General features: G+C 43.3%; 1 protein-coding gene across 1 annotated transcript in view; it reads right to left on the bottom strand.

Moving 5' to 3' along the window:
• Window positions 1–17,948, bottom strand: part of LOC307245043 (cadherin-12-like) — a gene marked incomplete at both ends in the record, with an annotated part of 103,251 nt that overhangs the window by 39,710 nt on the left and 45,593 nt on the right. The window lies entirely within an intron of this gene.

Genomic DNA, 17,948 nt, shown 5'->3' with positions numbered 1-17,948 from the left:
CTCATTCATCAAGGCATTATGTAATAATTTGCCAAAGTGCAAAAAAAATGAATGAATGAATGAATAAATTGCGGCATTATGACATCTCACATCAAAACAATAGGAAATAATGGCAATATACAATAAACCAAAAAATGTATAATAAACAAACCTCTGTATCAGCAACTCACATTCTTTCACAAATAGGATATTGTGCAAACTTTTGTAAATAAACATAAGATAAACTGTACACATAGTGTGTACCAGGGTGGAAAACGTAATGGTTAAGACAACTCTATTACATTTTGGAAACATATTACATTAAGTGGCGTCATTACGAGGACACACTTCAGTTCCAGGTGCAGATGATGTCTTGGCACCTCGGCGTGAGAAAGTCAAGATGCCCTAACTCGGTTCAACAGACAGCTCCACGCCCTCCTCCACCCCTCCACCTCTCCTGTACAAGAGCAACAGCTTAGCGGTTCCCATGTTCTACCTCGACCACCCCCCCCCCCCCCCCCGCATCTCTCTGGCACACCGCCTCAGGGTCACTTAGTCCGAAAGACAAAAGGGGGGCTTGAAATGCGGTGGTTTGCGAGAGACCGGCGGACAGGAAGACAGGAAGACACGAGCCTCCGCCGGTTTCCTGCGCTCTCATGTGAGACGGGAAGAGCTCGCCCTGCGGCCACGCTCTGCTGCCCCGCGGTCGAGAGACGAGAGACATTCGCCTTTCTGTGTGCTTCAGATTGACTAACACGCTAGCGGTTAGCCGTTAGCCTCCACTGCGGCCGCCCCCGCCGCCCTGGCAGCAGCCATGCTATCTCCCGACCCCAGGCCTTTTTTCGGCGGGGTGTTGTTGCTGAGCCTGAGACGTCGAGTGGAACCAGCTGCCGGTGTGCTGTGTCGAACAATAAAATGTGCTTGGTTTTTTATAGACGGGGAGTGAAAAGAGGAGACGTTGGTTGGGTTCGACGACTGGTAATGAGAGAAAACAATAAGTGATTTGCAAATATTTTGCTGCGCAATGAGGTGTAGAAGACCGCTTTCAACAAGACGACGTCAAACACGCATGTATTTAAAGGAAGACGCAATGTCGTTTCCTCCCTCAAGAGCCTCCCCCTGGTGTCCACGCGACGTGGCGTTGGCTCGGATGCCGTAAATAGCGCTCCCCTCCTGGTTGAGTTTGGCAGCATTTTCAGGGCGGTAAAACCAGGTGAGGGATCAGCGGTCGACCCAGTCATCCCACTTCACTGTGCACCGGGCTGGAGACAATGTCGTATTCAAAGGGGAACTCTGCTATTTCGAAACCTAAACCTTATAGTTACATCACCGGGCGTCGACCTGAGCGATTGGCATAAGATTCTTTCATGTGGAGCAACAGGGTGATCGCAACCAGGTTCTTCATCCTCCAAAAAAGGCTACGGATCGGAGGCTGGGGCTGGCAAGGTATTTCAAGTAAATTTGGTGTTTTTTCACCCAAACCTTAATTTGCGGTCATTGGACTGGAACTGGAATGGGATGTCGCGAGCACGCTCTCCGATTGACCCAGATTGGGCAGCGATTGGCCAAAGCTCTGCTCTCAATATAAGATCAATTTGAAAGACTGACGGCATTCGCTCACAGTTGACTTTTAACGATCCGAGTTCCGTGGGGTTTTCAACACACGCCTAGTTTTTTGGAGTCCCTCGAAGATGCCTTGGATGTAGTTTGTTTGAGGGCGCTTTAGTCCCGATATTAGAGCTGAAACCTATGATTATTTCCATTATCGATGAATGCGTTAATTATTTTATTTTAAGGTCGGAAAATGCCAGAAAATGTCGATCACTGTTTCCCAAAGCCTGGTAGAGGCGATGTTCTCAATTGTTTTGTTTTGTCCACAACCCAAAGATATTCATTTTATTGTCATACACGATGAAAGAAACCAGAAAATATTCCCATTTAAGAAGATGTAATCAGAGAATTTGGCAATAATCTTCTTTAATGACGATTACTCAATTATCAAAGTAGTTGGCGATTAATTGAATAGTTGACAACTAACTAAAACTAAGCTCTACCGATGATCAGTATTCTTTCTCCCTCAACCTTGTGTTTCAATGTTCTCACCCTTTAAGTAGAGTCCAACCGCTGTGGATGAACCGTTTCTTTGCAGTGGCGGGTTTCAGAGCTATGACTATGACAGATGTTTCTCCCCCTCTCTTTCCTTTCCCTCCTCTTCCCTTCCTTTCCCTCCTCTTCCCCTCCCTCCTCTTCTCTTCCCTTCCCTTCCCTTCCCCTCTCTCCCTCCTCTGCCCTTCCCCTCCCTTCCCGTTCCTCCTCTTCCCCTCTCTTCCCTTCCATCACCATGAGCTTTTGCAGCACAGCCACCACCCAGAGCAGGTGTCTGTAAAAAGAAAGGGTGGAGGGAAAAAAAGAGCAAAAAAAGGAGCGATGTCTGTGTGTAGCCGAGCCAATCTGAAAGCAATCATTGACCATCAAGCACAGTGATTGGTTTGATTACAGTGAGCCAGATGCAACTGTCTGGACCGCGGCAATAAGATTCTAAAACAGGAAATACACCCTTGTCTCCTTCAATCACTTCTGAGGACGGAGAGAGAAAAAACAGAGCGAGCGAGAGCGAGAGGGAGAGAGAGAGGGAGAGAGACACGACTCCCCAGAGATGTATTCCAATACTGAGACACTGCCGCTGATACAACACATACAGGGAACCAGCTTTGGAAAGTAGAGAAGTACAAATACTTTAAAAATACTATCAAAAAATGGTGTCCTTTTTTTTTTTTACGGACTTCCAATGTATTTGCATGCAGGTGCTCCTCTGGGTAGTAACAGAGTATAAGTACTTAGTTACTGCACTCAAGTACATTTTTTCAAGAATCTATGTTCACTTCAGTTAATTAAATAAGTTTTTGGAGACCTTGGACTTTGACCCCACAACATTCAAAAGTAAATATATTTTCTTTTCATTGTACTACATTTCAAATATCTCTGCTCTTTACTCTATTACATTTCAAATATCTCTACTTTTTACTCTACTACATTTCATATTGTGTATATGTGTTTTTTTTTAACTATATTTCAAATATCTAGAATCTGTTATATCAGAGCACTGGATATGACAAGTATTTTTACTTCTGTTACTTTAAGTATATTTAAGAGCTAGTAACTTCTATACTTTTACTTAAATAGAAATTTCCAAATATACTTTTCACTTCAGTAAAAAGCTCTGAGTGCTTTTTCCAACACTGAGCTGATTTCCCTTAATCCTTAGCAGTGACGCACGACTCGCAAACAATTAGTTCATAAGAACTCATCTTCTAAATGATTCGGGAGTAATTATCTGTTGGAGTATTTTTACTTACAATAAGTAAAATGGCTGCGTACAGATCCTTCCACCTCCTTGGAAGTAACTACAACTTCAAAGAAACAGCAGATACGCCCAGCTCAACAGGATCGGCACGTTATTCATTCCAAGAAAAAGGGTAGAGCTAAGTAGAAGATAAATAAATTAAAAGGCTCTCGCGATGGATGGATGGAAGGGCTGGCACCACCCATGCATGCACGCAAACAATAGATATCTCAGGGGAAACACATGCACAGGTGGAGGAGGACGGTGGACACCGGGCTTCATTAGCCAAAATTCTCACCGGAGTCGGGATGAGGATGGAGAGAAAGAGAGACACGCCACTTTCCATCTCAACACGCTGCATCACCACAATTAGGACGACAGCCCAGACCATGAGCCGCCGTAACTCAATCTAATCCTCAAGTAATTGGCAATCCAAAGATGGAAAACCTGCATAAACATGCTGCGCAAAAAGAAATTGCAGCGGAAATAGAAAAAAACAAAAACTAAAAAAAAACCCACAAAGAACCCGACCTCCGAGTCATTTAATTAAGTGGGATAAAAATAACAACAACATGCCTACCGATTGACCACCACCTTCTATTCCATTCATTACGGTACTTTTGTTGCGCTAATTTGACCCTTTTTGGGTTTTTTTGTCATCCTTTCTGGGACAGATGTATCGATACTTTGTTGTATTCATATTGTATATTTATTCATAAAGTACAATGCATCATCTATATTTATATTTAATACCCATAGCCAACACGAGGAACCTATTGCAAACCCAGCGAGTGCCTTTTAACTTAATTTATCCAGTGCATAGAATCACATTTTGTATAATCTGTTTTTATTTTTTAAATTGACACTGTTTTTGCAATTTGGCTATTGTTGTGCATCTGTAAAAAAATATATATTTTATTTCATTTTTTTGTATTAGTTATTTGGCCATTTTCTTTGGATATTTGGCTGTTTTTGCGCCTTTGGCTATTTTTGTGTCATTTCTTTCAGATTAAGCTTTATTTTATATTATTTATCTGTACAGTTTGTGGCAAACCTCATGACAAATTCCTTGTATGATAATGTTATATGACATCATATTATATTGTGATATATTGTTGTGAATGCGGAATAATCACATTATATACACATAATTATAAGTAACTTTTAGTTAAATTCCCCATTAAGCCCCATGTAAGGATGTGAATTAAGATCTCGTTAAAAGACAAATCTTTGATCTTGCGTGAATGAATAGCTGCTCTGCGAGTTAAAGCCGCTCCAACAAATCATATCATAATCATAACTCAGGAACAGACAGTGATTAAATGTCAGGCTAAATCCTACAGATTAATTTACATTTTTTTTGGAGGGGGGGGGGGTTTAGGCGGAAGAAAGACAGAAAGAACGACGAGAAGCCGCGTCGGCGTTTTCCAACAGCCCGGACACGCCCGACGGACCAAACACCGGATGAACCCTTCGTGTCTCTCGGCCCCTAAAAAACTTGGAATATATATATATATATATATATATATATATATATATATATATATATATATATATATATATATATGTATTCCGGGGGAAAAAATGGAAATGGGTTCAAGAGGGGGTAATGAGAAAACTCTGAGTTAATGAGAAGACGTGCTAATGTGTCAGGGCCTGACTGGGGGAGAGTCAAATCAGATCTGAAAGGCCATGGGGGAAATCTCCACAGGAAGAGGAATGGTCGGTCGTTGGCGTCTGACTGAGCGAATTATTTTACCTCTTCCTCTTCTCGGACGTGACCCAGTTTTTTATCCCACTCGACGCCGTATGCGCTGGATATCAGCCGGGTTTCCTCAAACTGGGCGAACGTGTCGACGGATATTGAATTACCTCCAGTGTTTCCCAACCTGCTTTCTGACGCTTTCTAGAACTGTGTTTATTAAGGGTCTAACCCCCAGGAACCACCGAACCCAAGGACATCAATGGAGTGTCCTTGGATTCAGACATTTTGCGGTCCACATCCGTTTATAGTTGGAGCAGGAATTTGTGAAAGACCGTTGCCAGTCTACTGGAAGTAGCCGAAAGTCGGCGGAGCGTGATGTGGTGATGGAGCCGGCTGGGCTAGTGGACACTTTGTGACATCATTATCCAATTTGTTATATACTGTATGCGCAGGGTGTGGCTCTGGGGGGGCTGTCGCATGGCGAGAAATACACGGTGCACTGCGTTCCATGGGATCTCGGAAAATTGTAATATGTGACAAATGCGATTAACCTGAACCCCGTGCATTGGTGCCTGCAGGTATATTTATTGTTTTTATTATGATGGCCGACTATTGGATAGTGATGCAGTATACTATAGCGAGTCGGTTTTGGTGAACAAATCTTTTAAATGTGTCAGAAATCGAGTGTGTCAATCACAAAGAGTGGTTAAACGAGTGACTTTGACTCACAAACAATTGTAGAGGCCTAAATTGAGGATTGAAAAAAGGTCTCAATTTCGCATTCCGACGAAATAAATCATTTTGACAAAACGATACTTGTGAGGATTCCATTCACAACTTGGAGCCGAACCGACTCTCCTTCTGACTCTCGTTCATAGTTCAGGAAGTCCTCCCTCCCTCGCCATGCGTTACACCGAACCAAACGAGCAAAGAGTTGAAAGTTGTACGACTCTTTTTACCGTGTAACTCGAGAAGAACCGAATCTCAAAAATAGAGTTGAACCTTTCATCACTACCAATAGTTCTGACTTTCAGTGTGAAGCCTTTAGATTAGATCAGATTAGATTCAACTTTATTGTCATTGCACAAAGTAAAGAGATGACGAAATGCAGTTTAGCATCGAACCAGAAGTGCAAGAGAAGCAGTAAAGTGCAGCGTATGTATAAAATCAAAGTATATGAATAATATATAAATGGAGTTAACCGTAGTGGGTATGGATATATTACTGCAAATATGTACGGTATGAATAGAATTAACAGTATTGACATAATGAATATGAATGCACTAAAATAGATACAGTAAGAGCAGTATTTACAGAATGGATATGGATGCACTAAAGTATATACAGAGCGGTATTAGCAGTATTAACAGAGTGAGTATGAATATGCAGCAATATAAACAGTATTAACAGATTGACATTTGTATAACCTTCATCTTATTGTGATTGTTTTGTCGCAATTTCTTGCAATACAAGAAAGAGTTTCCATGATTTAAGTATTTTAAGTGGAATTTGAAACATTTTCATGATGCTCTCATCACAATAGAGCGCAGTAGTGAATTACAGAGGTGGTGGAAGTATATTATGGTCTGGATGTCTTGTGATGTGTGTGTGTGTGGGGGGGGGTTCAGCGTTTCCTCCCCGCCACGCCGCGCTACTCTTCAACGTCACAACAGAACGTGCTTGGAATCGGCGACGTGGAGCCTCGACACTTTGATATGGAAATGTGCACCTTCACCGGCACCGGCACTGATGCTGAATGGAGGCGGAGGAGGAGGCGGAGGAGGAGGAGGAGGGTTCGGGTTTTTACCGCTTGCGTCCCACCGGGAATTTGGTTAAATTCATGACGACAATTAATCTAAGCGCCGCAGCAATCTGAACGGAAGCGGCGATGAGGTCATGATCGAAGCGCAGAACAGAAGGAAACGTGAAGAGATGTGAGATGTCGCTTGTTGTCACCGTGAGGAACATGATGGAGGGGATCATTTTATAGTGTGTGTGTATCCGTGGCAACCGATCGCTTCTATCTCCTCTTATGCAACAGAAATGTATCTTCTATATCTCTTTATGTCTAACATGACTTGGATGAGAAACTTATTAATTTTCTTTTATTGGTGCCAATTAACCTTTGTTATGTTGCAATACCATTAAGAGATCATTTAGAATATATTTAAAATACATTGAAAAATAGAATGATAGTAAAGATATTGAATAACAGGAAAAATGGGTGATGGAAAATTTTAGAAAATAAAAATTATTACTAATTTATGTCAATTAGCGTGTAATTACTAAGTACAATTACATGACAATGGCATCGAGAGATTGTTTAGAAATAACATTTTATTATAATACAATAATATAAAAACAGTAGGGAATAATAAAAGAAAATATTTAATATTTAAATGTGTTTTCACTAACATACAGTATTACACTATATTTCCTCAATCTACGCCACCACATGTCTATTCCGTGGGGGTCTCTCTACGTAACTTGAAGCTCGCTGCTTATTTTGGAATTACATTTTTACTGGAGGCCTTTCTTCCCACTACAGCGCTGCAATAGAGAGCACTTTGAACACAATTAGCACAAAAACACTTATTAGCGGAAGAAAAAAAACTAAAAATTATGATTCAAGCCAGGCTGATGCTTTGTAATCTGTGAGAGGCTGTAGGGGTCTGAAATCCCTGTCATGCCCTATAATATTCAACCAGGTCTCATGCTTTTTCTTGCTCGTATGACGAATGAATTAATCTATTGAATCGTATCCCGGAGCACGATTGTCCAAATTATTTTGTGCTACACAAAATTTAATTTAAACCAATTGATTTGAATGGGGAGATTTTCACAAACTTTAGAATACCAATATTACCATAATGCATGATACCAATACCAATCACTAACTTAACACGTTTATAATAATTGACCATTGATAGCTTATATATCTATACGAACAATGTATCCTGTGCATACAGGTAGAATCACATTTTGTATATTCAGTATATTTATATGATATATTTGTTGTATATTTGTGTTGTTATTTATGATATGTATTTTTGTCTATTTCTGTATATTTGGCTATTTGAATCCAATTTTGTTTGTTTTAAGTATTATTGTAATTATTATTGTCGTTATTATTATTGTTATTATTATTTACATATTTATGTATTTGTTTATTTATTTATTACACCAATTGTCTGTAGAGAAACTCACCAACCCTCACCAGGACAAATTCCTCGTACACAAAAATATACTCGGTGGTTTAAAAAAAAAACGGATTCCGATTTCGATAATGAATCATTTATCGCTAGTGAGGAAAATCAAAGCCTGACCCTAAACGTAGCCGTAGAAATAAAAATGAAAAAAACAGACGTATCTCTAGTTCTAAGTCGTGTGAGTTCAAATACATGGACATGGAAACAGCGCCTTAACGGAGCCGAAAAGCCCCCCAAAAAAACTCCAAAACCTCCAAAACCCTCCTGCTCCCACATCAGAGGATGCTCATCCTCAAAGACAGACGCCCAGAGATCAAACGAGCCTAAAAGGCAGATGTTCCGTGTTGTTAATGTGGAAATCCATCACCCATCAGATCCTCTGTGTTGGGTCGATGGATGCACTACAAGAAGTCCCAGAATTCCAAGGTTTGGGTTTTACCCTCGTCTTCCATTTGAGACATCACTGTATCGTCCCCAGAGTTTTCCTTCTTCCGATCGATTGATTGATTTTTGGTCATTTGAGGTAGTCGGGATTTTTTTGTGGTTGGGGACCCTGCCACCCAACAATTGAAACATAAATAAATAAATAAATAAATAAATATGGAATATTAAACGCAGTATGTGTGTTAAAATAATTTTATGGCGAGCACATGCATAATGGAAACCCCACTGAATGGCTGTTTCTTAAAACCTGCCAGCTAAAAGGTATGGGATGGGATCAGGGACCAATGACCACTTTGAGTTGCCCTTCTGAACTTCCAGTTGGTGACACTAGTCTTCCAGTTGGTTAAGTCACTCCGAAAACTCAACTGGACTCCACAAAATAGCCAACACACCTTAGTCGCGAAAGAGCGGTTTATAATAGTGATGAGAGAAAAAAAGAAAAGAAGCATAAAATCATTAATTATTAGTTAGTTCTGTAATAGTTTTGTCCTGTTTTGGTATTTGCCATTTCTTGGCTCTTCAATCGTCACAATCATTTGGAGGGGGAGTTTGGTGCTTTTTGACTGCCCCCTAGTAGCGGTCCACGGCAACGCTCTGTAGATGGTTCCGTCTGCTTGTGACCGGCAAGCAGCTCTAACAACGTCTTTGTTGTTGTTGTAAGTGTGTGCGTGTGTGTGTGTGTTTGTGTGTGTGTGTGTGTGTGTGTATGTGTGTGTGTGGGGTGGTGGCGTTGACTGGCACCCGAAGCGGATTCTCCCCGGCAACCCCCCAAAAAAGCCCCAAACTCCCCTTTCCACCTGCACAGACACCGCATTGTGGCACTCAGAGTCAATTCAGCACGGAGCACAATGAGCGTGTCCCGGCCGCTAAGCTGAGCTGGACCACACAGAGGAAAGATGGGACCGGACAGGAAGCCGACTTTGTAGTGCTGCCATCAACCCCCCACCCCCCCCCACGTGTGTGTGTCTGTGTGTGTGCGTGTGTGTGTGTCCTGGGCGGCCTACATCCTCCAACCTCCGCGGTGTGAAGTGCTACCTGAGATTCCTGCCGGCGGCTAGAGTGAGTCGCTCTAATGGGACGCCACTTTAATCTATTACACCCACATCACATCACCCCCGGGCCGCAGGGGACGCGCCACTTCATCTCTTCATCATTCACTCCTTTTTTTTTTTTTTCGAAACGTCTCAGCTCGCCCACAAGCCGGCAGCGACGATGAGTATCTCCAGGAATACACGCGCAGGAAAACACACAATGCACGCCGATGGAGCAACTTATGCAAACACATATTGTGTGTGGTGAGGTGTTATTCGCCGCCTCTTACTACCTGCTGTTCTAAAGCACTGTTATCCTTCGCCCTCTCTCTCTCTCTCTCTCTCGCTCTCTCTCCCTTTCCCTTTTCTCCTCACCAGCTCCCAAAATACCCAACCTCACCTCCTGCGGGAGTGTCGGGCACCCGGCTCTGTTATCTAAACCTTGGTTCCCGCGCTCCATGAGGGCTGCAGTTGTTGTCTCTCAGTGAAGTTATGTCAGTGATCATGGCGTGGTATCAATTTAGAGGCCATGTTGAAAAACGCAAATGGCAAAATGACGATCAAATAAAAACCCGGTGGGGGTGGTGCAGTCACGTGACCCCCGTGCACGACAGCGTTGTCGTCAAGACATCTGAGTTTAAAAGACCCTCGAGGACATTAACAGAGCCAACCTGAATCAGAACATTATCGACCGTCTACGAGGCATCAGAGTTTTCACAACTGTGAAGACTGCGCTAAAGTGAGCCGGTGATTCCGAATCCACGGTCAAGTGGGCCGGTGTTTAGGAATCTATGGTCAAGTGAGCCGGTGTTTAGGAATCCACGGTCAAGTGAGCCGGTGTTTAGGAATCCACGGTCAAGTGAGCCGGTGTTTAGGAATCCACGGTCAAGTGAGTCATTGTTGACCAATCGATGGTCAAGTGAGCCGGTGATTTGGAATCCATGGTCAATGAGTCAGTATTATCCAATCCATGGTCAAGTAAGCGGGTGACCCGAACCCATGGTCAAGTTGAGGTGGTGCTTACGAATCCTTGGTCAAGATAGCCGGTGAATCAGAATGGTTAAGTGAGCCAGTGCTTTGAAGAACCCGGAGTCAAGTGAGCCAGTGTTTATCTTCATGTTTTGTTTCTCAGTACGCAGTTGGATGTTTAACGGGCAATACGGCGGCCAGTACGTTTGAGACGTCAGATGCAACACGTCCATACTTCCCGAATTTAGTGTGGAGAAGTGTCTTTTATCGCTCTACACGTCGTCGGCCTCAAAGACCTTGCAGATCAGAAGGACAGAAGAGGTCTTTGCATCCTTCATCACGTTCGCCGTGTCTTGGCCACGCGCGTCATTATTATTGTGCCGAGTCTAAATTGGCCCGCTCAACGCTCATCAACGCTGAGAGGCAGCGATGGCTTTTCATCCTCTGGAATGATTCACTGTTCAAACGGCCTCGCTAATGACATTTCTGATTTCTGAAATTAGGCCGTGGACAGCGGCTGCCTTGAGTGAAATTATGGGCTTTAATTGATGGCAGGAGGAGTGGGAAAAAAAAGGGCTGCTTGACTTTGAAAAGGTACCAACGGACGCCGGAAGACGCTCCAGGGTGCCGCTCGTCTTGTGTTGAATGGATCCGTGTTAATTGTGTAACATGTAAATACACACACACACACACACACACACACACACACACACACACACACAGACACAAGCCCATTTGACTAAAAGCTTCTCTTGTAAACGTCATGAAACCCTATCAGTTTCATGAATGGGGCTAAATAACCTTTTTGCGAGCTGGATGAGTCACCCGTTCTGCGATGGCCTAGACATCCGCGCTAATGACTGACTTCGGCGCACGTCGAGTCAAATTTTCTTCGCAATTCCTTTCCTCGCATGTTAATGTAACAGGAAATGCGCGACGGCTGCAGTGACAACCTCCAGGTCTTTGGGTCACATCACCTGAACGCCACGTCTATTGGGATCACAGATTGGAGACCACTGGAATTGGGTTGGAATCTAATTACGAAGCGGATTTTTCAGCCGTTCAACTCAATACTGGATCAGATCGCTGGTGAAAAGAGAGCAGAAAGAAAACATCATATTACATATTTCTCTTTCCTTCGTGGGGGATGATGTTTTTATCCACCGTGCTGTGATTAATCACATTGGATTTCTTTGGCCCGTATTCCAATGATTGCCCTGAACTGTTGCCAGTGACTATTTTGCGCCTAGTTGCCATTAAACAACGGGCTGACAACAGCATATTTGAATTACACTTATCGGCAGTCGTGTCTTCTGCTTAGTTAATGAACATAAAACCGGTCTAAGAGAAAGAAGGATTTCATCCAAAATCTGAATTGAGGAATTACATTAGTTGGTTGATGCTCACCCCTTATGTGGTACCTTGCTGGGTTCCATATTTTACTCCAAACTCGAGGCTCCATCACTCAGTAGTCCGAGGCAAGCAGTGGGGGACGAATCCACAATCTGTGTTCCATGCAAAAGATGACTTCATATTCCAGACACAGCATGACGCAACGGCAGGCTTGCTTTGCAAACTCAAGGAGTTATAAATAAAAAAAGTAATTGGTTTCATGGCTAAATTCCTTGTTTTTTCCATGTTGTTCCATCCAAAAGGGTAACCTGCCGAATTGTGTGACACTATTTTTCCGGTGTTTACCACACATCTTAAAGATGAAAAGATGGAAACTCGCTGCAAGAAAATGTATACATAAATTATACCCTTTAGTGTACTGAAGAACAAAGATTTTGGAAGGACTTGCCAAAAATGTTTTTCTGCTCATTTCTATAAAAGAACACCACACGGAACACAGTGCTTTGCTGGAGAAATGCAGGCAATCTCAAAACTCTTAAATCAGTGACTTGAATCACGATCAAAACTGTTCATCTTCAGTGTCACACAATTCTGCAGGTCACCCATTTGGGTGTAACACCGGTAACAACACTGCGGCACAGCAACGATAAAGCAAACTTGAAAACACACCCAAAAAGATTCCTCCATCAAAGTCGGACTGCCGTGGCATCGTGTTCATTTTGGCTGAGAAGTGGAGTGAGTTTTGGGCAAAATGCAGATTGTGGATTTGTCCCCCATGGAGGGGTGGAGCTGGGTGTCCAGTTTGGGGGATAGACTGGAACCTACCTACGTTCTACACGAGAGGTGAGCAGAAAACAGGGACACCGGTTCCCCTGTGATGATGTTGGAGTGTTTGTGTGTGTGTGTGTGTGTGTGTGTGTGTGTGTGTGTGTGTGTGTGTGTGTGTTTGTTGTATCCGCAGTTGGGTCCACAACATTAGTACCTCTCTCTATGCACCACGCTGAGTGCATGTGTCCCTGGAAATCCAGTGGCGGTGGCTTTGCCTCCCATTGTCTCCCATAATCTTGTGTTTTGCAGATGGGATATGCAGACCCCTGCTCCGATGCCACCCCCCCCACCCCCCACCCCATGCCTCCCCCCACCCCCCTTTGCCTCCCCCCCTTGTCGCGGTCCACGGTGGAGACAGACAATCATGCTTTGAACACATTACTCCTCCTGATCCGCTTATCGTAACCAACCTTCCCCGACTCCCTAATTTCGGATGTGCCAAACCCCTGCAATGTTCACAATGCGGCTTTCGCCTCCGTCCTGCTGTTTAGTGATCCCTCTCTTCTCTCTTTCTCTTTCTTCAACGTCAGGGTGCGGGAGGAAAGTCAGGAGGGAGAGAGAGCGAGAGAGTGTGTGTGTGAGAGACAGAGAGAGAGAGAGAGAGACAGAGAGAGAGAGAGAGAGAGAAGGTTAGAAAAGAACGAGAAGGTCGGTCGAAAGAGAGTGGGGGAGAGAGAGAGGGAGAGAGATGGAGAGAGTGATGAAGGATAGATTGTTTAAACACATTTGCACACCGGTCTCCGGGGACATTCCTCTAATCTGACGGAGGGCGAGTCTGTGGGCGGGTGGGATCCGCAAGCTCAGAGAAACCACTGGCAGAGGTTTCTCATCTGCCGCCGCCTCCACCACTCTCCGAGACACCCATCTTTCCCCCGTCTCCCCCTCTGTCCGTCTTCCTCGCCCATCATCTCTCTCTCTCTCTCTCTCTCTCTCTCCTTGTCTGTTGTCTCTCTCACTCTCTCCCTTTCTTTCTGTCAATTCAATTTGATTGGATTCCAAGGCCTGCAAAGGCATGGGAGACGTGCTGTACACTTCGCTGACAAGGCCAAAGCTAATTAATGGGAACTGAAGAGTGAACAATAAAATCTAAGTTTAAAATCTAAAATCTAAGTTTAAACGGAAAAAAATAAAATTATATTACTCTTCAAAATATACAGAAAATGTGAAGCTAAACTGTCTTGAGATAAATAAGACAGACAAGGTTAAAGCCTACTTAAATAATAATAATAATAACAAAATATAGCTGATGGCAGCAAAACACAGGGTCCACTTTAGTCATGTTAGATATTACATGTTTCAGAGGTTCCAAGGTTCCTGAATCTGTGCTCTGTGATTATATGCGGGGTCGTTTGGATCGGACCCAGGGACTCTCTCCAACCGCGGATTCTTTCTTTAATCGCCCTCCATTTGCGGGGATGGGGGCCGTGCCGTAGTATAGTTGAAATACACACAGATCAGCCACAACATTAAAAACCACAACAAATAACCACTAATATTGTGTAGTTCCCCCTCGTGTCACCAAAACAGCTCTGACCCGTGGAGGCATGGACTCCACAAGACCTCTGAAGGTGTCCTGTGGTATCTGGCACCAAGACGTTAGCAGCAGATCCTTTAAGTCCTGGAAGTTGTGAGGTGGGGCTCCCAGGGATCAGGCTTGTTGTTCCATTACATCCCACAGATGCTCCATCGGATCGGATCCTAACCCTGCCCATCCACATGATGTAGAAGAATACGATGTTCGATATGATATGATGTTCTTGTGTTTGACGTACTTGGGCCAGACGTGACCGTCAAACAGACCGGGCGAGTCTGGCACAGTATAGTTCCTTGAGCATCAGACCAGGCCACCTTCTTCCATTGCTCCATGGTCCAGTTCTGACGCTCACGTGTCCATTGTAGGTGCTTTCAGCGGTGGACAGGGCTCAGTATGGCAAGCAGCGATGCACTGTGTGATCTGACACCTATCTATCATAGCAGCATTCATTTTGTGCTACAGTAGTTGTTCTGTGGGATCGAACCAGAGGGGCGAGACTTCGCACCCTACGTGCATCAATGAACCTTGGGCGTCCATGACCCTGTCGCTGGTTCACCGGTTGTCCTTCCTTGGACCACTTTTAGTGGGTACTTACCACTACATACTGGGAACACCCCACAAGACCTGCCGTTTTGGAGATGCTCTGACCCAGTGGTCCAACCATCACAGTTTGGCCCTCGTCAAAGCCATTCAGATCGCTTGCCCATTTTTCCTGCTTCCTCGGCTGGTCGGTTTACTCCTACGCATATACAGTATATACAGATAAGTCTCGCTCTCTCTCTCTCTCTGACCATTTCCAGGGCAGCACAGGCCCTGCGTGTGAATTTCAGTGTCATTCAGTAAATGGCGCAGCAGGAGGGGGTAGAACCAGAGCGTCGGAAAATTCCCTCGCCAGCACCGCGGCTTTTGTTTGGGACGCTCTGGGGGAATACATGACCGCCGCGCTTTGTTGTCATGGCAGCAAATCAAACAATGAAACTAAAACAATGGACGCAAAAGGAGGAAAGATGCACCAGTACACGTCCACCGAGGGAAGCCGGCATTTAGACAAACAAACGTCCTCATTTACACCGTGATCACGCGCCCCGTCACCGTCTCCTTACCACGCTCGCCGAAACGGGAAGGTCACTCTCGGATGATGGATGGCCATGGAAAGTGGAATTTGCACCCACACGTGCGTGGATGTACACGTGCACACGTGGCGGAAAGTAACAAAGTGCAAGTTCTTTCTTGCCTCGCTTAATTAAATGATAGAAAAGCTGCCATTCAGCGCAACTTTTACTTTCCAGTTCCCACGAGAGTCCAGCGTTAGTCTATTACACCATTGTATGACTGTTCAAACCGACTGCATTTAAACTAGTCTCGTAAAGACATTAAGATCGTCATATCGAACTGTCCAATGCACTTCATCTGTGTTCATGTGGCTGCTATCAAGCAGTGGTGAAAGTAACTAAGTACAAGTATAACTTTTTTTTACTGTACTTAAGTACGTTCAATTTCAGAGACTTTCGACCTTTTACTCCACTCCAATTCAAGGCATAGAGTATACCTATAATTTTTACTGGTCTACATTTGTAACACAAACACATCAGTTTATTATTTAATCTAGATTAAAATTTATATTTGTGTGTGACTGATACCACAGACACTTTTTTTTTTTGTTTTTCTTTTTCTTTTTTACTGTAGGCAGGATCTGCATGAGTAGACCTCAGTAGCATGAGGAGGTATTCATTGGTTGCAATGTGTAACCTCACCGCTAGATGGCACTAGATTCTACACACTGCACCTTTAAGTACATATAAGAGGCAGTATTTATATACAAAACAAAACTTATATATACAAAGCAGAAATGTGGTACTTTCACTGGAGTCATTCTGTGTTGCAGTGTCCCAGCAGCTCACGTCACAACAAATAGGCAATTAAAAAAAAGAAATACAAATTTGGTAATATACAAAAATAAACTGGGGAAAAAAATCTATATTTTCAATTATTTTGTATTTTAAATTGTTTTGTTCTATTTCTGTTCTATTTCTTTTTCAATTTAAGATCAAGTACTTTTACTTCCGTAGAAATGCAAAAGTTGTGCTTTTACTTGTACAGTGGTACCTCGACTTACGACTGCATCTACTTACGACTAATCCAAGATACGAGCAGCGATAGTCGCGAAAATTTGTATCGACTTGTGACCGACTGCTCCAAGATAGTGTGGAAATTTGCAGTTGGCGCATCGGCGGCATCGGTTCGTGGCTTATCGATAATTTTTTCATATTTACTGTGTTTGTGCTGTGTATTTTGTTTATTTTCACCCTTCCTGATTTCATAATTAATATGGGAAAAATTGCTTCGACATACGAATGTTTTAACAAACGACCGTTCTTATAGAACAAATTACAGTCGTAAGTCGAGGTACTACTGTATTAGAATAGTTTTGTGTCGGGTATTTCTACTTTTACTCCAGTAAAGAGTTACTTCTATGGTGGCAATGAGAGCTTAACGCACTGCAATTTCAGAAAATACGTGCAAATAAACAAAATACAAGCAAATTAAGAAAACATTTAAACCAATATCACAACACATGCGCAGCATTTAGAAAACGCGCTGCAAATACAGATGTGTCGAACCAACTGCATAGCAAAACGCTTTGCAAATACGAAAAACACAATGGTTATGTAATGCTGTTGTGTTTTCTGTTAATGCGGTTGTGTTTCCTGTTAATGAGGTTGTGTTTCCTGTTAATGAGGTTGTGTTTCCTGTTAATGAGGTTGTGTTTCCTGTTAATGAGGTTGTGTTTCCTGTTAATGCAATTGTCTTTTGTGTTGATGCGGTTGTGTTTTGTGTTAATGTGCTCGTGTTTCCTGTTTATACGGTTGTGTTTTCTGTTAATCCGGTTGTCCTTTCTGTTAGTGTGGTTGTGTTCTTCGTATTTGCAAAGTGTTTTGCTATGCAGTTCGTTTGACACATCTGGATTTGCAGTGTGGTTCCTAAATGGTGAAGATATTTTCTTAATTTGCTTGTTTTTTGTCATTTGCATGTGTTTTCTTAAGTTGCAGTTATGTTGTGGCTTTTGGATTTGTGTTTTATCTATTTGCATGTGTTTTTTAAAGTTGCGGTTGGTTGAGCTCTCAGGGCCACCGTATACTTCCACCCCTGGCAATTACACAGAGGCTGACACACTCATGGTAACACACACACACACACACACACACACACACACACACACACACACACACACGCACACACACACACACACACACACATGCACACACACGCACGCACACACACAATCGAAGCACACTGTAGGAGCTTCTAAAGCTAAGCAGCAAATCAATTATTCACTCAGCTGCATATTTTGGGGATCAAAGGATCGCACACCTTTGTGAGCATCTCCACTCATGCACAGGCTAAAAATGAACCAGTTAACCAGCACCTCCGTCTGATGCATCATCGCCATGAAAACCCCCCAAAAACAAAAGACGGTTTGCATTTGCCCGAAAAGACACTTGCATCATCAGAAAACGCCATGAAAGGCACAGAAGTCACACAAAGAGTTTAG

Source organism: Zeus faber (assembly GCF_960531495.2).
Source record: "Zeus faber genome assembly, chromosome: 19".
Lineage (NCBI taxonomy): Eukaryota > Metazoa > Chordata > Actinopteri > Zeiformes > Zeidae > Zeus > Zeus faber.
This window is presented reverse-complemented; position numbering and strand designations above follow the sequence as displayed.